Below are 19,680 nucleotides of genomic sequence, written 5' to 3'. Positions count from 1 at the left end.
TTTGTTAGGTGTATGTAAGCAGTTAGGTATTTTTCTCAACGTTTAAAAAGAGAGGCAACTGAATGTTATGGGTTTTTTTTCCTGATGTTTTGACGGAGTGCTCTGAAGTACTTTCTTTCTGTCTGGCTTTCAATGGTGCGTTTCCCTGGCAGTTCAGTAGCACCTCTCTTGGGCAGCTCAGCTGGCCAGGTGTCCCTCCGCGTTCTGTAACACGCACAAAAACCCCTAGTCCCATTATAACTGTGTACTTTGGAGAGAGATAATTTAATGGTATGTATTCAGAGCTGTGCAAGTTAAGGTAATGGGAAAGGAAAACGAAATACTTTTACAGTATAAGTATTTTTATTGGACGTATATAAACATGGGCACGCCTTTTTAGTGTAAAGTGAATGATTGAGATTTATTCTTTATTTTTCCTTTTGCTCTTTGGAGTTTTCCACTTCACTTTCAGCTTTATTCACCAAACGAGCAAGATGCAAAGCAGCAGCAGCAGCAGCAGCGCAAGGGCTGTAGCTGTTGTGGTGGATCCGTAAGCGTAGATTCTGATTGCGTACGACCTCGTCCCGCAGCCTCCCAGGGTTATCTCCCTGCAGCGGTGCTGTAAGGAAGGGAGGAGACGTTTTCCAACACCGGCAAGAGTGTTTACTTGTATGCTAAGAAGGTGTTCAAAATGGTATCGATTAGCCTAAATGCTGATTTTAAGTGTTCAAATCGCTCTTAACTTTTAAAGGAGGTGGTGTATTTCGAGCTGACCTGTTTACCTGGAATCCTGCTTTAGCTCAGCGACTCTTCTTGTGCGCCCCCAGCCTCTGCTGGCAGGGCGGTATGAGGAGATGGAAGGTCCCTGACTTAGTATAAACACTGCTTAGCAACAACTACAGCATCGGGGTGTTGTCAACGTTATTCTCACCCTAAATCCAAAATGGCCCTGTACCAGCTACTCGGCAGAAAATGAACTTTATTCCAGCTGAAACCAGGACAACCCCAAACCCCCTGATTCTGGGTCTGCAACGGGGAAAAAACAAACGACTTTGGGACTCCTGGGAAAGCCAAATCCGCCTGGATTGGTGCAGCTGCAAAGCAAAAAACCCACCCCATTTTCATGCACAAACCCACAACTGAAAGATCACCCCTTTTTATGTTGTGGAAAAGCACTGAAACACACCCCAAACTGAGTATTTTGAAAAAGCAAAAAACTCCCCAGTTTGGGGAAGACTGGGGGTGAAGCACAAGCAGTTTGAGGGGCGTTGCTGGGGGTCCTCCCAGTGTGGATGATCTGGTGTGGATGCTCTGTTGCGGGTTATCCCAGGTGAGTTACCTGCTGTGGATCATCCTGGGTGGGCTCCCTGGGGTAGGTCATCTCCCCCCCGTGTCCCCCCATGCACCTCTGTACCCTCACCTACCCTCTCCCCGGCGTGTGTTTCTCCCCCATATATGCCCCCTGCTGCTCCAGCCCGCCCCCTTCACCCATTCGAGTTTTTAACCCACGCGAGTTGTTTCCCCCCGCATCCCCTGCTCTTCTATCTCCTGTCCCGTCCCCCCCGTCGTCCCCCCCGCTTCCTTTCCCTCCTCCACATTCCACCCCCCGCTCCCCATCATCCGTCAGGCTCCAGACCCCTGGCATGCTGCCTGCACCCCATTCTCTGTCATTTTTTTTTCTTCTTTTCCTTACAAGTTGTTGTTGTTGTTGTTGTTGTTGTTTCTTTTAAATGATTAGACTGTTTTCGTTTCAAGCCACGAGTTTTCTCACTTTCGCCCTTCCGATTGTCTCCCCGTCCCACTGGGGGCGGGGGAGCGAGCGAGCGGTCGCGTGGGGCTTTCTTGCTGGCTGGCGTTAAACCACGACACGAGGTGAGTTGCAAGCCCTGCCTGGCTAATGCTGGAGGCTCTCTATGTTCGTCCTGCCATCTTGACGGGCCGTCCTTGTTCTTCATTGCCGCTTTATAGCGAGCGCCTCTCGCTCTGTAAGCGGCATTACTGGGGCCGTGCAGGTACTGCCTGTTGCAGGCAGCAAAGGGCAATTGTGTCGCTTGCCGGCGGGAGCGGCAAGGAGTGCGGAGCCACGCTCCTGTAGGGAGCAAAGATGGAACCTCGAGGGCTCTACGGTCGTCTGCTGAGGACTACTAATATCCCGACAGGCCTCTTTGCTATCCCTGCTTCACGGCTGATTCCTTTGCACGCCGGAGGGCGGGGCGGTAAGTAACACCGTGCAGCGTCTCTTCGATAAGAGACGAGCCCCGCACAAGAAGCCTTGCGTGCGTGTAGGATTGGGAGAGCAGAGTTCTGATGGCTCAGAGGTGAGGAAAGGTGCGCCCACCCCAACCGAGCCCCAGGGTCGCCAGGGTATCGCTGGCTTGCAGGTGGGCCGCTGGCATCTGGTGCGCTGGGACGCGGCGTTTCCTGCTGGACAGAGCTGCCCCTCTGGCACAGAGCAGCTTTGGGTCTCTTGTGGCCTGCCTTCAGGCTGTCACCGGAACCAGGCGTTATTTTTTTTTTTTAAATCTCTCGCCAGCATCTGTTGGCTGGCTGCTGTCGCTCCCGCAACCCTGATGCCACATTCAGAGGGGATACAGCAGTCCTTGGGGCTTGCTCCAGGGGACACCCCCCCCCCTTCCCCCCCCCCCATTTGCAGGTTCCCTGTGCTGCTTCTCCTCTGTAGATAACGGGGTGGGGAGGGCAGGGGCAGAAGCGACCACCCGAATGGTCTGTTCTTTGCACTTGACTGCTGTAAACGCTCCAGCCACTCGGGTGCTCTTTGGAACGGAGACGATGAAGATGACTGCCCGGGCTGCGAGTGGGGAAAGGGCAGGGCAACGTGATCCCTGTGCCCCCAGTAAGTAGTTGCCGCCTGTGTCTGGTCTCTACTGGTCTGAGCTGTCAGTCGTCCCTCGTGCAGCTGATGCTCCGAAGAGGATCGTTACGGGGATGCGGCTGCTGCTGCCCGGTGACCGAAGGTGGGAAGTGGCGTTGGGGAGGGGCGCATGCGCGGTGGAGTGCGTCGGTGGGGGGGGGTGGGGGGGTGCAGCTGTTGCCGGGCAGCGGAGGCGCTTTACGGCTGCTCGGCAAGCGCGCATGCGTGGTTCGACGTTTACGGCGCTGGCCCCTGTTGCCTGGCAACCGAGGCGCGACACGACGCCTCGGCTATCGCGCATGCGCGGCGGCGCGGTTTACGGCCTGCTCCTGTTGCCTAGCAACCGAAACGCGTTACGGCAGCTCGGCAAGGGCGCATGCGCGCTGCGGTTTTTACGGCGCTCGCCGCTGTTGCCTGGCAACCAAAACGCGACATGGCGCCTCGGCAACCGCGCATGCGCGGCGGCGCGGTTGACGGCGCTCCTGCTGTTGCCTGGCAACCAAAACGCGGCCCTGGCGGTCGGGAGCCGCGCATGCGCGGTGGCGCCTTTTGCCGCCCTCCTGCTGTTGCCTAGCAACCGAAACGCGGTACAGCAGCGCGGAGCCGCGCACGCGCGGTGGCGGCGCGTTTCGCCAGCGCTCTCTTCCGCCACCTGTTGAACAGACGTCGGTACTGCAGCTGGGGTGCCGCCCATGCGCGCTGGCGCGTTGTGCCAAGCGCTCGCCGCTGCCACCCCGCGACCAATGTTCGGTACTGCAGCTCGGAGGCTGCGAGTGCGCGGGGCTGCCGCGGTCCTGCACGTGCCGTCCGACGGTAACGGTAATGCGGCCCCGGCGGGAGGTGCCGCCGCGCTCGTTGCTTCCTCCCGGTAAGGAAACGCCGCCGGCAAGGAAAGCTCGCACGGGCTGTCTCTGCCCGGCCTCCCTCTCCTCGCGGCGCGGGAGCACAAAGGGACAGGCGGGGCGCTTACCGGCTGCGGGCAGGAGCTGCTGCGGCTGAAGCTGGAGAGGCCAGAGAAAGGTAGAGAAGAAGAAATGGAAGGCTGGCCGGCCGGCAGCTGCCTCCCGCTGCAGGCAAGAGAGAGCCTGCCTCTCCGCGTGTGGAAGGATCCCTCTTCGTAGTCCGCAGCAGGTCAGACCGCCGAGGTGCACCGCAGGGTCCGGATGCGGCACCGACGGTGCGGTACGGCCACGTAGTGTGCGAGCGAGCGAGGCTCCGTGCCTAGGAGGCCTCGTCTCGCAAGACCTATGAGACGCGTGTTCTCCTAGGGGGAGGACGGCCGCGCCGCCGGAGTTACAGAAGAGGAGGGGAGCGGGAGAGGAGCAGAAAGAAGCGTCTCAACGGGCAAATTCTCCTGGCAGTGCCAAGAGCTGTGGTGAGCCCCGGGCCCTCGGGGCCCTGTCTCCCCTCTTCCGCGTTCTGGTCCCTCCCTGCCCCTTCCCCTGGTCCCCTCTCTTTCCCACACCGCTGCCTTTTTTTTTTTTTTTTTTTTTTTTCCTTTCCTCCCTTGTACCCCTGATACTGAAAAGCCGGTCGAAGAAACTCCCTAAGACTCGCTTTGGAGTTTTAGAAAGCAGGCATTCTTCATTGCAGCGCTGGCTGCACGGGGGATAGTTCCACCTAGCGTGCATGCCACAGCTTTAGCACAAACAGGTTATACAGAATAACTAATTGCATGTTAATCAGATTAGTATACATATACATAAAAACGACGGCAACCGATTATCATAGTACTGCCTACGTCCGATCACGTGCAATGAAGGATCCATTTGAGACGAAGGGCTGCTTTTGCAACCACCGACCCATCTGAAGTTCTTGCTGGCTGTCCTCGAAGTCTTTAGTCTTGTCCTTGTTCTTTGATCTTGAAGCTTAACGCAGGTTCAATCACACGTGGTCAGTTTCAGCATTGTTCTCATCCAGCGTACAGGAACATCTAGTCATAAGAGCAAAGAACTGCAAAACTTAGGAGTACCTACCTCTGCTAGTCGATTGCTTGGCTATACTTTTGTCTATTGTTTCAATCGTAGTGTTAGTGTAAGATTTCTAATAATTATTTACCAAATCTCACTTTTGCAGTCACCTAGCAGCAAACCAGTTTCCACAGCTGGTACAAAATATTAAAACCATCCCAATATTTAGACGTGCCATACAGAATGTATGGAAATAGGCTATCAGAGGTGTCCGAGGGGCAGAGGGAGCGCCGGGGGGCGCCCCGAGCCCCAGAGCAGACTCGCTGGCAGGACTCGATAGGCACGCGACTGACTGAATAAACGCTGTCCGCCCGTCCCCTTTGCCCTCCGGGCTGCGTTTGCGCTCCCTTTGCACGAGTGGAGGGGCCGTGAGGGAGCCCAGGGGAGGAGGAGGTGAGGCGCTGGGGGGGTCGGGCCGTGTCCCCCCTGTTCCTGCTGGGCTCCAGCTGTTGCAAATATTCCGGTAAAGAAATCAAAATTTAATCACATAGAAGAGTTAGGTTTGATTAAGAAGTAAAATTGTGAAGCATAACGTATAGGATCGTTAAGTTTGAAACGTAGCCATAGAAACTTTAGGAGGAGCTGTGTTACGCGTGACTCTAGGAACCTTAATATTGTTAAAGTTTGAAAGAGCTAACCCTAGAAACCTCACCAGGAAGTTACTGGTTCTCCTACCTTCTGTTTCAGGAAACTAAGGAAACCGTCGGGGACGCCAGTTTGCTGCTTGGAAACCCCCTTACCCTTCCCATCTCCATTTGAGGATCGAAGATGCCAGTCAGCAGAGCTAAGTGTAACTGACCAATGATTGTTTTTAAATAAGAATATTGATAAGGTTATATAATCAAAGGACCGATCATTATAAAGGTTAAATTTAAGAACGAGCATAGTATGCATTTTTACGGAAGGAGCTTAGGTAACAATGACCTGACAGGAAAAGTCTGTAAAAACTGATGGATTTTGATACTAAGCGGGACACGCCTTTGGAGGAGCGATCCCCCGTGTCCCCAGCGCTGCGATAAACAAAGTGCCCGCTGCTTAACTTCAGGTTGGTGTTAAGGAGTTTTATTCCGGATTTCGGGAACGGTTTTGGCGACCCAGATGGGACCTTGCGAGTGAGACTGGACGAGATCGAGTGTCGATCGAACTCCGGCCGGCACCGAGGTATTCTCGGGGAGAACCGTCACCCTCGACTCGCAAAGCTCCTCGCAGCGTTCCCTGGAAAAAAAGGTAAGGCGCCGCTGCTTTGGAATTTGTTTGGAAAGCCTGCCCGTGAGGCGCGGCGAAAGCTTCGCAGGGTTGGGGCTTGGAGGGTACCCGTCTGCAGTGGAAGCCTAGGCGTCTGCCCGTAAGTCATAAGCGAAAGCTATTGCTGGGTTGGACTTTGTGTATTATTTGGGACAACTGTCATTTGCATTTGTTTGGTATTTGAATGTATAGAAGTATAAAGGCATCAGCAAAATTGTTTAAGAATAAGAGTGCAGGAAATGGAACCGCTGATGAAAAGTTACCAAAACCATCACCGTTGGGACGTTTATTGGCACATTGGGGTGAATTGCAGGAAAAATGGTAAACAAACAGAACTTTGAGTTACAATACTATATTGCAATTACTGTTGTTTTGTAGGAGAGAGAGAGTAAATGGAATAAAGTGCCATAGGTAGATTTGTTCTTTTTAAGTGAACGTATCTGACGGGGAGTCTCCCAGCAGAACCTCTGGTTACAGCTAAACCGGGAGAACAGAAAATGGAATTTGAATTGACACTAGAGTCACCTTTTCAGTTTTAAATACCTTAGAGGGAGAGTTAAGTTTTGAAGAAATTGGTGGTGTCGGTGCAACAAGTGAACGAGAAACTAGACCCTTCTTTAAATCTTTAACAATGAAATTAGGAAAGCAATGGGTCACTCAGCAGTTTTTGTATGTGCCAGATTCTCCTAAAACCCTGTTAAGGAGAGATCTATTTGAGAACTTAGAGGCAGAAGTTAAATTAAAAAATGGAGAGATTAAAACTTCAATTCCAGAAACTAAACGTATCGAAGCAGTGGCTTTGTTGTTAACAGGATGGTTACCGAAAGCAGAAGATTATACCAGTCAAAGTCTAATGCTGTAATTCCAATTGTCTGGACTGGGAAGTTCCTGGTAAATCCAAAAAGCAGAACCTGTGAGAGTTGATTTAAAGCCAGGATGGAATCCGGTAAGAATTAAACAATACCCCCTGAGACCGGAAAGTCGGAAAGGGTTAGCAATGGTAATACAAACATTTTTAAGATACAAATTGTTAATAGAATGCGAATCCAGATATAACACCCCGATCTTGCCTGTTAAAAGGCTAATGAAAAAGATGGTAGATTAGTTCAAGACCTCCTCAGAGCAATAAATCAAATAGTACAAGATATTCATCCGGTAGTAGCAAATCCTTATACTTTGTTAGCAACCCTAACGGAGAAACAAGAATGGTTCACAGTGTTAGACCGAAAAGATGCCTTTTTCCGTATTCCCTTGGATCCCAGTAGTCAAGAGGTTTTTGCTTTGGAATGGGAAAATCCTGAGACTGGGAGAAAAACACAATATACGCGGACAGTCTTGCCTCAAGGCTTTAAGAATAGTCTTACCATTTTTGGAAATCAATTGGCACGAGAATTAGAGATTTGGAAGAAAGAAAATAATCAAGAAATCTTGCTGAAATATATGGATGATCTGTTAATTGTAGCTGAGACGGAAGAACAATGCACAAAGCTAACTATTAACTTTTTGAACTTTTGGGGAATCGGTGGATATCGAGCGTCAAAAGAAAAAAACCCAAATAACCCAGAAAGAAGAAACTTATTTAAATGAGTTTTAAAATCCTAAAAGGACAGAGACAATTGGGAACTGAGAGAAAAGAGGCAATTTGTCGTCTCCCCGAACCTAAGACGAAAAAAATTAATGACGAGCGTTGCCGGGAATGGTCGAGTGGTGTCACCTGTAGATTATAAATTGTGGCTTGCTGGCCCGACCTTTATAGGAGCAGCTCAAAACCTCAAACGATGGATTGGACCGATGCCGAGAAAGCTACTTTCCAAGAACTGAAACAGGCTGTAAGAGGGGTGCCAGCCCTAGGCCTGCCAGATCTCACAAAGAAGACACTTGAACTTTTTGCTCGTGAAAGAAGAGGTATAGCTCTGGGTATCCTGGCCCAATACGTAGGGCCAAGTGGGCGAGCTGTGGCCTACTTCTCGAAGCGATTAGGTAATGTGAGTCTGGGATGCTCTGGTCGTCCGAGAGCCGTCGCTGCAACTGTGCTACTGATCCAGGAAGCTCGTAAGTTCACCTGAGGACAAAGGATTAGAGGACAAAGGATTACTGTACGTTTCCCATATGATAACTGTTGTGCTAAAACAGAGAGGGGGGCATTGGGTATCCCCTAGCAGGATGCTGAAATACCAAGTGGTGTGGCTGGAACAAGATGATGTTTACCTAAACGCTACTACCACCGTTAACCCTGTTGCGTTTTCAACAACCGATCAAGTTAAAGGAGGAGAACTGGAACGTGACTGCTTGCAGACAATCGAAAGAGTTTACTCCAGCTGACTGGATCTCTGAGATGTGCCGCTAGAAGAAACAGATTGGGAACTGTATGCCGACGGAAGCGGTTCCATCTGTGAAGGAAAACGTTTATCAAGATAGACAATAACTACTGAGGAGGTAATTGTGTTGCCAACTTTGCCTTCGACGATATCTGCCCAAAAGGCTGAATTGATAGCTCTCATTCGAGCTCTGGAACTAAGTCAAGGAAAGCGAGTCAACACTTTTGGACAGACTCAAAGTATGCTTTTGGAGTAGTACGTGCGCATGGAGCGATACGGAGAGAAAGAGGACCGTTGCCCGCGCAAGGAACCACCATTCAGCACGCAGAACAAATACTGAAATTGTTAGAAACCATTCAAAAACCAACAGCAGTCACGATAATGCACTGTAAAGCACATCAGTTAGGTAAGACCGGTCCGAACGCAGGTAACCGACTGGCCGATAAAGCTGCTAAAGAGGCTGCGGAAAAAGGCATCCTAGCACTAGTTCCAGAGAAAAGTATAAAATTGCCTAAAGAAACTCCAAATTATAACGAAAAAGATGAAGAATTAATTATTAGATTGCAGGCTAACAAAATGAAACAGGATAGGCTGTAACACCGACAGGTCAAATAATAGTCCCACCCACAATAATAAGAGAAATTGCCCGAGCTGAACATCACAAAGTATATCGGGGAACAGAAAGTGAAATACGACAAAGATTGTTTAAACAATTAGAAGCGGATGTGAAACTTATATATAAAAATGTCCCCGAATCAGTAATAAGATCATCTTTGGGATTATGAAATAAGGAAATTTTTTAGGAGAATATTAGCAAATTGACTTTATAGAATTGCCTTGAAAAGAAGGATCTATCCTAGTTTTAGTTGATATCTTTACTGGGTGGCCCGAGGCTTTCCCTTGTCGCACCGAGAAAGCAAGGGAAGTAGTCAAAGTCTTGCTCAAAGAGATAATACCAAAATGTGGGGTGCCTGTAAGAATGTCATCTGACAATGGCCCTCATTTTATAGCAAAGATTATGAGACAAGCTGAGCAAAGTATTATCTATAGATTGAGACTATCACACCCCATACAGACCACAAGCGGGGGGGGGGGGGGGAAGAGAGGGGGGGGGGAGAGAGAGAGAGAGAGAGAATGAACTATACCCTTAAGCAACAGTCGAGTAAAATTTGTCAGGAAACCTCACTCCTCACGTGGGTTAAAGCATTACCCATGGCTCTATTAAGAATCAGAGTATAGCCAGAAGAGAAAGAAAATTTAAGTCATTATGAAATGTTTTATGAAAGACCATATCAAGAGTCCTATGTTCTGAGTATCTTGAGTGCCTTTGGAGATAGGTTTTTAAAAGGTGTTATGATTTCTTTAAGCAATTCTTTTCAAGAACTTTGTCAGTATGTCTCCACAGCTGGACCCTTAGAATTGGACGTAGCAGCGCATCCCTTCCGACCAGGAGATTGAATGTATGTAAAATCACTGAGAAGTGGAAAGGACCGTATCGAGTCATTTTAACAACCCTTATAGCGGTAGAGGTCTGGGAGAAGAACCTTGGCTTCATTATTCAAGAATAAAGAAAGCACCAACAAGAAATTGGAAGTCTAAAGAAACTGGCCCTTTAAAACTGAAAATCTATAAGTAAGTTTCACATTATCTATTTGGGAAAACAGCTGTGTAAAGTTTATACTATTGGGGTTGCTATTAGGAATATTGTCGAGGGCAATAATCTTTTTGTGTGTTTAGAGGGTGTATGTATTTTTTTTTGAGGGGTTCCAAACATGAGATAAACAAAATGAAACAATTATTGTTTGAGCTGTGTTAATCTTGATATTAACCGTTTTTGTAATTTGGTTTAAAAAACCAAAAATCTAGTTTTGTAACTGATTCAAAGTTTTGTAAAGACACAAAATTGAACCTCAGTAACAGCCTGCCTTCCGATTCCAAAGTCCGATGAAAATCTAGTTCCGTGGAGAATACTGACATTGAATTTAACCAAAACTTGAGAAAAGATGCAGAACAATGAGAATCATTTTAGCAAATTAAATGGGATGGATTTAAAAGGCAATTATTTTTTTTAAATTTGAAAGAAGGAATTAGAGCGTTGTGAATTATAACATTACCAAACCATCCACCTCATGGACAAAAGAATTAATTTACTCGCCCTTCGGGAGAAACTTGTACAGGCAGCCCTTGGGGCTGTCAGTTGCCAAAACCGTAGCGACAAGTGCAGGAAGGAACTTGGGATCATATTTAAAATATAAAACGATGTTTAGAATTTCCTGGAGTTCCAGGATCCTTGTTAGAGCCACCCAGAGTCGGGACCGTCTATGGAAATTTAGACTGGTTTAGACAACCAGAGAAAAATCACACATCCTAAACAGAGCTGAATGAAGGTTTATACTTGCAGCTCCTCTGACCCCAAACTCCAACGACTTTCTCTAGTAGCTAAAGCTCTCAGATGGGGATGTGTTTGTAGAAAGTATAATAATATTTTACATGATCTTTGGTCGCCTCTTAATAACGGAAAACATTTAGCTTGGAGTTGACTGTATTAAAGGACAGGTGAAAAGTTCAGGGTTAACTGTTTGGGTGACTAGTGATGATATATGATCCACTCACCTTTTCATGAAGGAGAAAGGCAAATCGTGGACTTCAGCCTTAATAACTCTCTCCTCTCTCTGGAAGAAATCTCCCTTGTGGCCTCGCTGGTGGACCCGGGTAAATGGAGAAGATGATACCTGGCAATCGCCAAGTCTTAGAACTAAAATAAGATGGGTATTCAAATCTGTATTTTGACCCCAGTTAACACCCCTTCCAAATGAGATGACTCTTGCCACCTTTCATTCAATCGAGGAAGTGCCTGCTGCTTAACTTCCCATGGGTGTTGAGAAGTTTTGTTCCGGGTTTCGGTCCCCCAGCTGCGGGCCGGGGCTGGAGGAGCCGCAGGTGCGGGCAGTGAGGCTGCTGGGGCCGTCCCCTCCCTGGAAAGGGGGGGCTGCCGGGGGAGGGGCCGGGGCGGGGCCGGTGGGAGCCGAGGCAGGAGCGGAGCGGAGCGGTGGCCGGGCTGCGGCTGCCCCTCGGGAGAAGGTGAGCGGGGCCGGGCACCCCTCGGACGGCGAACGTCGGAGGCGGGGGTGGCCCGGGGGAGGTGGGGGCCGCCGGTGCAGAGGCCGGGGGGGAGCCCTGCGGGCTCACAGGGGGCTGGGACCACGTGCGCGCGGGGGGGGGGGTGGGCTCACAGGGCGGCTGGGAGCAAGTGCGCGCGGGGGGGGGGCTCACAGGGGGGCTGGGAGCAAGTGCGCGCGGGGGGGGGGGCTCACAGGGGGGCTGGGAGCAAGTGCGCGCGGGGGGGGGGGCTCACAGGGGGGCTGGGAGCAAGTGCGCGCGGGGGGGGGGGGGCTCACAGGGGGGCTGGGAGCAAGTGCGCGCGGGGGGCGGGGCGCAGGGCGGCTGGGACCACGTGCGCGCGGGGGGGGGGGTGCGCTCACAGGGCAGCTGGGAGCAAGTGCGCGCGGGGGGGGGGGGGGGGCGCAGGGCGGCTGGGACCACGTGCGCGCGCGGGGGGGGTGCTCACCGGGCCCCGTGGCGGGGCTGCGCAGCCGGCCGGCGGGTTCCGGGGAAAGCCCCGAGGAGGACGGCGGGGTCTGTGTGGGACGCACGGAGCGGCGGCGGCGGCCGCTGCCCGGAGCCGGAGCCGGGCGGGGGGGGTGCCGTGCCGGAGCCGGGCGGCGAAAGCGCGCCGGAGCTGCCCGGAGCGGCGCTGGGGGCTCGGCGGGAACTGCGGCTGCGCCGGCGTGGGGGTGGGCGGAAACGGAAGCGGCTTCCCCTCGGGGTCAGGCAGCAGGGCGGGCTGCCTCCCGGGGCATGCCGGGAGCTGTAGTTTTCGCGGACTCGGCGGCCGGGCGGCAGCGTGGCTCTCGGGCGCGGCGTAGTCCTTGCTGCCGCCGCGGCCCCCGGAGTCCGACCAGGTCAGACGCAGGAGCGTTGCCGGTTTCGTGTGGTTTTCCGCGGGCTTCCCGCTGCACCCGCTCCCCGACCAGCCGTGCGGACGCGCGACCCGGGCGCATGCGCCGTCCTGCGCGTGGGGCAGCCCGGCGTTCGCTCGTCGGCTCCGGCCCCTCCGGCGCATGCGCGGTGTCCGGGTGCAGCGTGGTGGCGCGCAGGGCGCGGGTCTGGGCGGCAGCGGGCGAGCGCCGGGACCGCGGGTGAGGCGAGCGATCCCCTCCGGCGGGGGCAGGGGCAGGGGCAGGGGCGGGGGCGGGGGGGTGCCTCCTGCCCGCTGGCCGCCGGGCGCTGGCGGGACGGGAAGCTGCGAAGCGGCCGCCGCGGCAGGCTCCCGGTCCGCCGGAGGCGAGCCGGGCCAGGGCAGCGCCAGGCAGTTCCCCGAGAGCCGATAGAAGGGAAGAGGGGACGGAGGCGGGCACCCCCCAGGCGCGGCCAGCGGGCGCCTCCCCGAGTCGCCGGAGCTCCCCCGGCGCCTTCCCCCGGCCCCGCTCGGCCCGTGCGGCTGCCCCCAGCTCCAGCCCCTCCCCTGAAGCCTGTGCTGTAGCCGCAGGCAGCCCCCGAGCCCTGTCGTGAGGGCAGCAAGCTGGCCCTCCCATGTTCTCGAGTCTCCCTGAACGTGGGTGCCGTTAGCAGCGGCGCGGGGAACGAGCGGCGTCTGCGGAAGCCCCTGCGGAAGGAGGGGCTCTGGCCAGGGTCGAGCTACAGTAATAACGGTCACTGCTGCCTCTTTCCCTCTCCCAGAGGCCACGCTGTGAGTGCGGTTGTCCGTTCGTCCCCGGGGATGCCGTTGACTGCAGCAGCCTCAGGCTCGCGTGGGCTGTCTCTGCCTGGCCTCCCTCTCCTCGTGGCGCGGGAGCACAGAGGGACAGGCGGAGCGCTTGCTGGCTGTGGACGGGAGCTGCTGAAGCTGGAGAGGCCACAGAAAAGTAAAGAAGAAGAAAAGGAAGGCCATCTGGCTGGCAGCTGCCTCCCGCTGCAAGCAAGAGAGAGCCTGCCTCTCTGGGTGTGGGAGGATCCCTCCTCGTAGTCCGCAGCAGGTCAGGCTGCCAGGGTCTGTATGCATGACCAGCAGCGCGGTACGGCCACGTAGTGAGCGAGCGAGCGAGGCTACGTGTCTAGGAGGCCTCATCTCGTAAGAGCCGCGAGACGCTCGCGTGTTCCGTTATGTGGAGGAGAGCCAAGCGACTGGAGTTACAGAAGAGGAAGGGAGGAGAGAAGGAGAAAGAAGCATCTGCACTGGCAAGGTCTCCTGGCAGCTCCAAGAGCGAGAGCTGTGGTGAGTCCTGGGCCTCCAGGGCCCTGTCGCTCCTCTTGTGCCTCCCGGTCCCTCCCTCCCTCCCCCTCTCCTGACCCCCTCGCTTTCTCTTGCTGCTGTGACTTTTTTTTTTGTTTGTTTTTTTTTTATTATTTTTATTTTGCTTCCCTGTACCTCTCCTCTTCTGTCTATTCTCTTGTCCTGCTCCCTCTTCCCCCCCGCCTTTCCTTCGACTGCCCCCCTTTCTTTTTCTCTCTGCGTTCTTGTCCTGCTCCCTCTCCCTCTCCCCGCCCCCCCCCCCGCCCCGTCTTTGTCCTGCAGCCAGTCGCTGTTTTTTCCTTTTCCATCTCCTTGTCCTGATCTGCATCCGCCTCTTTCCCCGCCTCCCAATTTCTCTGGCCTGTTCCCCTAGTGTTCTTTTCCTCTCCGTACCTGTACGTGTCGCTCTGTGTCCCTGCCTTCCTATCTCTCTTCTTCCTACTTTCTGTTTCTGTCTCTATCCCTTTGTCTTGCTCGCCGTTGCTGTTTATTTTTGTCATTCTGGATCTCACTGTCCCCGTCCTCCTTCCTGTTCATCTCTTACTCTCTGTGACCCTTTGTGCTGCTTCCTGCCCCTTTTTTTATTCACCCTCCCTCTCTCTGCAGGGCTCCTGATACCTCTCTTTCTAAATTTCCCAACCCCCTGTGCTTCTCACGCGCACGCTCTCTCTCTCTCGTTGTCATTGTTCTTGTCTGTCGTGCTGTCTTGCTTCCTGTCCCGTCGTTTCTCGCTGTATCCCTTTGTCCCGCTCCCTGCTCGTATTCGTATTCCTCTCTGTCCTGAGGACCGTCCCAGTTTTTGATCTCCGTCCTGCCGCTGTCCTGATTTTTCCTTCTCTGCCATGTTCCCTGTCCCTCTTTCTGTCTCTTTTTCTCTGTCCCTGCTGCTTATTTCTCCACCTCTGTCCAGACCCCTGTCCCTTCCCCCCCCCCCGCCCTGTTTGCTGTCCCTCTGCCTTGCTTTCTTTCGCTACCTTTTCTGTCTGTCTTTCTCTGCCCCGTTCCCTCTCCCGCCCTTTCTAACTGTGTCCCCCTGTCCAGCTAGCTGTCGCTTCTTTCTTTTTTCTGTTCCTCAGTATTTTTTTCTTTTTCCGTATCTCTCTCCCACTGCCCATCGCAGTTGGTTTTTTCCCCTCCGATGCTGGCCTGCTCTTTGTCCCTTTTGTCTGTCTCCTCTCTGTCCTTCTGTCATGCTCCCTGTGTCTATTGAATCCCTTCATCTCTGTCCTGCAGCCCGTTGCTATTTTTTTTTTCCTCTTCCGTCCCTTTGTCCTGCTCCCCATCCTTGTCTCTCTTTCCCTTGGTTCTGCCTCCCGTCCTTTTTTCCTTTCTTGCTCCATCTCTCTGTCCTGCTCCCTATCCCTCCCGCGCTCTCTCTGTTTCTGTGTCCTTCTCCTTGCCTTTCCCCACGGTCTCTGTCTTGTTCCCTCTTTGGTTTTCTTGTTTTCCGGGTGGCTTGGCCCGGCTACCCGCGGGGGTGCTTCGGCTGGGGGGTTTGGGGTGGGGGCCTGGCCGTGCCGCTGGTGGCGGGGAAATAAAGCCTGAAACGGCAATCGTGAAGCGACGCCCTGCCTGTGCTGGGGCTGCCCCGCAGAGGCGTGGGGCCGGGCCCTCCGCAGGTCCCGAGCACTCCCCGAAACTACGTGTGGGGCCCCGGGGGTGCAGGGCTGTGGGGTGGCTACGCTCGGCGTCGCCCGTGGGCACTGCAGGGTCAGAAATGGAGAACAAGTTTTCCGTTCCTGGGGCTTGACAACAGGCTCGCGTGGCTGATTTGGGGGCTCGGAAACAGACCGAGCTGCGCAGCTTTGGGCCCAGAAACAGAGGTCCGGCCCTGCGTGTTTGGGCCTTGAGAACAGGCTCAGCGGCCGGGTTTTTTGGCTCCCAAATGGGCCCCGAGTCAGCTGGTGTGGGGGCCAAAAGCGGGAGCCGGCTTGGCTGGTTTTGCAGGCGGGTGGGAGGGTGTTGGGGGCTGCGGGGGGAAGCGGGGGGCAGGCAGGGTGCGTGGTCCCTCCCCGGAGATGGGGGTCTGGTTGCGTCGGACGCCGAAGTTCGGGAGGCCGGCACGCAGCAGGCCGAACTCAACATCTGTGATGGTCTGCGGGGGGGAAAGGTGCTTTTCAGACCCCACGTGCCCTCTTTGAGTCCAGCTCTTCTTTCTGCGCCGCTCAGAATAGTCGTCAAGTAATTAATCGCCCAAACTAATGGATATTTACTTGGCGTGTAACTCTGATGTTTAATCCTAACGCTCCAGTTTTGACAGCAGTTGATAGATAACCTTATGGAAAGCCCAGACCGTTGCACATAGCTGGAGCTTGTAAGGAGAAGCAGCTGAAATCAGCCGGAGCTTCAGTGCGGAGCTGGGGCTTCAAGGAGCCAGAACTGTAGCAAGCGGGAGCTGGAACGAGGCGGGGTGTCCGCTGTCTGGAGCGTGCATTAGCCAGAGGCAAAAGTACCTGCAGCTGTAACGAGCAGGAGGCGCGATTAGCTGGAGCGTCTTTTCGCTGGGGCGTCTGTCGGCCGGACCGCGCTCCCAGCACGGCCGAAGAGCGGCCGGGCGCAGGCAGGGCTGTCCGCAGCAAGCAGCTCCGAGCAGCAGGGAGGCGAGTTGTCCTTCTGCCAGCGGGGAGCCCGGCCTCTTCCCTCGGGCATGCAATCCACGCCACGCTCCTCTCTCTGCGTGGAGTGTCTCTCCCGGTCCGTTCCCGCGGGCAGAAGCGAGGTGGGGGTCCCCCGGCTCACCTGGGGCAGCCCCCCCCGCGAGGGGACGCGCGCGAGGTGTCGTCATCCCCTCGGTACCGGGCAAAGGGGAGAGAAACCGGCCGGCGGGAGCTCCTGGGGTGCAGAGCCCTTCCGGCAGAATCCTCCCCTGCCTTTTCACCGTTGGCTGGGTGTGACAAGCAGGTTCATTTCTTTGTCTCCTCTTCTCCCAGTGTCACCTTCCGCGTCGCACGAAGAAAATCCTGCGTGGTTAATTCCGCTTGCTGCTCAGGTAATCGCACGTATCGGGCTGGGGGGGCGGAGAGAAACACTTGCGAGTTCGAGGGCACTACAGGTGCTCCACGTTAAACCCACAGGGAAGGCAAATTTGCTGCTAGTGCAGAAAAGACGATGGAAAAATTGCTGTTAACAGATCGCGCCCTGTTCCTGAACTGGTCCCTTGATGTGTTTTTGTTTCAGGGGAAAGAATGAAATTTCCTGTCTGGTAAATTCAGAGCTGCCTGTTAGCTTCTTCAGGGTCGAGTGTTTCTCTTCTCTCTGTTCATACTGATTTTTATGGGCAAGTTGGAAATAGCCTTTTACTTTTTTATGTATAACTGAATTTTTAGGAATATGTGGTGTCCCTGTAGTTCATTTTTGAGCACCTAGATGCCAGTAGAAATGTAATGAGTGAAACGTGATGGGAACTGGTACTTAAACTTGATTTTTATTTGGGTTTTTTTTTTTTCCTTCCCCATTAAGAGTGTTGACGGCATGTTGTCCCGTGGGACAATCCCCATTCCGTTCAGCGGAGTCTTCAGTCTAGGACTTTTAAGTGAAAAAGTTTGTCCTTCCAAAAAGGGACTAGTCATTCCTAGGACCGAGGCATAGACTTGCAAGGAGAGTCGCTTAAGTACGTGATCGGAATGAAAGCCAACTTCCAGTTGACGTTGCTGCTGTTGGTCTTTGCTTTCATTGATTTCTCCACCGCTCCCTCGTGGTTGGGAGCTCTGAATTGTAATGTTTTTCAGTCTCTAACACATTTCCACCCCCCCCCACCCCCCCAAAAAAAGGAGAGGCAGTGTCTAAAAGTTAATTAGTTTCCTCACAAATGCGTGAGTAAATAAAATGTGAGTTATGATGATTAAAACCATAGAAATGACACCAGTCTTGCAGATCTGGACTATTTCTGAACAGGCATTCATCACACGCAGAAGTCGTCAGGGTACGGATCACCTGCGCTTCGTGCTCTGACAAGACAAAATGCTGAGGCAGGGATGAGCTCTGAAAGAAGAAGGAAAAAAAAAAAAAAAAGAAGGATACAGGGTCACGGTTTTGTTTTGTTGTTGTTTGGTTTTAGAGAGTGCAATATTGACTGGTGCCAGCCTGCAGAGCTCTTCTGCTGCCTGACCTCTCCTTCTCTTTCATGGCTGTAATTGTCGTTTGGATAACTGTAGAAGAGCAATTAAGTTACTTGCCTCTGTGAATGTGCTGGTAATACCAGGAAGGCAAATGCTTGAACCAGTAGTGAATAACTGGGCGACGAGTAGAATTTCTGAAGGAAGAACAGCAGCAGCAACAGGAAGCAAATAGCAAGTGACCAAAAACTTGCGTGTGTCAAACGCATCAAAGCTTTCTTGCCGAATGTTGTTTGGCAATATGTTCCAAATGGCTTTTTTGGTAAACGTAAATTTTCAGGAAGTTCAGGGCTGCGTGTGGCAAAACGCGTCCCTCTGCTTACGCGTCCTGCTACGTAAATAGCATGGGTCAGCGGCAAGTCCGGTGGCAGGGCTGCTGTTCCCTACTCTCGACGTTGCCGTAGTAGTGTTGCGGTATTTAGACCTTCACGGACGGGCTGAGGAACGGAAGGAGAATGCCCGTTTTCTGTAAGGGCTCAGAATGCCGACCCTTTTCTCTGCCTGCCGCTCCCCTGTGCGTGAGATGAAGCTGGTTTGTTTTTCTCCCTTGTTCCTGGTCTAAATATTTCTGGAGCTGTTGCTGCTGCGGGTTTGCAATTGGTGTTACTGCGTTTTTGTAGCGTTCTGGCGATGGGTCGTTTCTGCTGTGGCGAAGTGTCGCGATACGGTTTTCAGTTTAAAGCGTCAGAAACTACGTTCACCGAAACCGGTAACTCGCGGCGTAGGGGAAACCGATCTGGCGCGTGCAGCTGTGCTCGCAGGGATGCTGGGTGGCTCCTCATCAAAACGGCAGGCTGTGTGCGTGGACATCCGTAGGGTTGCGCTCTGGGTCCGAGAGCGTTAGCGTATTTTTGCTGTTGGAAGATGGAATGGAGCGTGTGCCTGTTAAATCTCAGGGCGGTCAAAAGCTAGGAGGGACCCTGAGCGGGTTTGGTGGCACAACTGCGGTTTTAAAAGATCTTGCCCGTTTGGAGCAACGGCCTGGAAAAAATGATTCCTTTTTTGCAACGAGGCAGTTCACAAGGACAGATGCGTTGCTGTGCTCTTTAGCAAAAATACTCAACTTGGGACGTATAGGGTGATGAAGCCTCGGCTATACTAAGGCTTGAGAAAATGTAGGTAGGTCTCTATGTCTGTCACCTGCGTGTATCTAGGAAAGTGAGTTCTAGTGAAAGTAAAGTTGCCGATGAGTCAAAAAAAGAAAGGAAAAAAAAAAGGGCGCGGTTGTCTGAAAAATGCAAAAGCTCTAGTGGCCTGTGTCAACAACTGTACCGTAGATGACGCAAAAATACTTTTTCCTCCGCTCAGTCGTACTGTCTTCACAAACCTTCACAAAAAAAAAGGGCAGCTTTGGGTTCCTACCCAGCTTTGTGCTAATGTTTTTTTTTCTTCTCTCAGCTGGATGTCAGCTGGCACCGTTTCGCCGTGGTTGCCCTTTCTTCTGCCGTGACGGTACGAGACGGATGGAAAGATTCCGTAGTGGCCTGCAAGTACAAGGTACGCCTACGATGTGTGTCTGCATTTTTCCAAAGGTACTTGCGGTACGGACTTTAACGTTGAGAGTGTGCCAACTCTCCTTCTACTTTTTTTTACATGAAATATTTTAACAGAAATACTAAAAATAAGTTCTGTTCCGGAGCATGTTACACCTATACAAAGTTTACTTCCCGCAGTTTATTTTCTCTTCCTGAAAGCATAATCTTCTGTTGCTGTGTGCTTGCTAGTAAATGATACTGTGAAAATAATTTTGTCCTAAAAGAGGGAAGGAACTGTTCGTAAGAGTTCAGCTGTTCAGAAGAAACAGCCTTTGTTTTCATGATAAAAGCTTTATGCTTTTACAGTCAATGATTTTTTTTTAAATATCTTCTAGTAGTACTCAAAAACGTTA

At 52.7% G+C, this 19,680-nt stretch overlaps 1 long non-coding RNA gene across 2 annotated transcripts; it reads right to left on the bottom strand.

Annotated features, from left to right (window-relative positions):
• Positions 1-4,212: 4,212 nt before the first annotated feature.
• LOC142028038 (uncharacterized) lies at positions 4,213-12,082 on the bottom strand. 2 transcript variants are annotated; one of them, XR_012649361.1, is made up of 3 exons: positions 11,953-12,082; positions 10,998-11,139; positions 4,213-4,784 (listed from the first exon to the last, which is right to left on the bottom strand). It is a non-coding gene; the product is annotated as an uncharacterized LOC142028038 (long non-coding RNA). The 2 variants fall into 2 exon arrangements; XR_012649360.1 differs by lacking the exon at positions 4,213-4,784 and adding an exon at positions 5,820-6,036.
• Positions 12,083-19,680: the final 7,598 nt, after the last annotated feature.

This window comes from Buteo buteo, unplaced genomic scaffold, assembly GCF_964188355.1.
Source record: "Buteo buteo unplaced genomic scaffold, bButBut1.hap1.1 HAP1_SCAFFOLD_113, whole genome shotgun sequence".
Classification (NCBI taxonomy): Eukaryota; Metazoa; Chordata; class Aves; order Accipitriformes; family Accipitridae; genus Buteo; species Buteo buteo.
This window is presented reverse-complemented; position numbering and strand designations above follow the sequence as displayed.